Source organism: Brassica oleracea, chromosome C4, assembly GCF_000695525.1.
Source record: "Brassica oleracea var. oleracea cultivar TO1000 chromosome C4, BOL, whole genome shotgun sequence".
Classification (NCBI taxonomy): Eukaryota; Viridiplantae; Streptophyta; class Magnoliopsida; order Brassicales; family Brassicaceae; genus Brassica; species Brassica oleracea.
In genome coordinates this window covers 38496998-38497616 of record NC_027751.1, presented here as the reverse complement: position 1 = coordinate 38497616, position 619 = coordinate 38496998, and positions in this window count along the sequence as shown.

Below are 619 nucleotides of genomic sequence, written 5' to 3'. Positions count from 1 at the left end.
GAATTCTTGCAAATGGATAATTGATCCTAGTCATTTGGCTTGGTGAATACGGGTTGGTTTCATGAGAATGAAAGAAGGGTTTCCAAAGCATTTTTGTTTTTCTAGCTATCACTCAAAAACAGGAACCTGATCATTATGCAAAATCTATCTAAGAAAGGAAGCAACTGATGCATACATAGATTGGTTCTCATCCTTCTACTCTTTTCTAAGTGACATCAAACTCCACAAATCCCCTTTTTCATCCGATAAACATTCTTGCTCTCTCTCTTTTTCTTTTTCTTTTTCTTTTAACCACTAGGTACTCAATATCTTTCTCAACACTTAGCTCTAACTTTTTCCTTATTCACTTTTTTTTTTTTTTTTTTACAACACTTTTCTTATCTAGAGCTTTCTCTCATTAACCTCTCTTGTCCCTAGGGTCTTTCACTTGTCTCTATTTGTAGTTGATTTGTTTAGCAAAAATATTATTTTTTGTTTTGTTAAAATATAATGTTATAAACTGCTAGTTATTAGAATGTTTCCTACCCTTGAAACTACATCTGGCTATACAAAGCTTAATACATGGCCTTTTCTTGCTAGCTAAATGTACATGGATCCTCAGGTGGTAACTCTTCAAGGG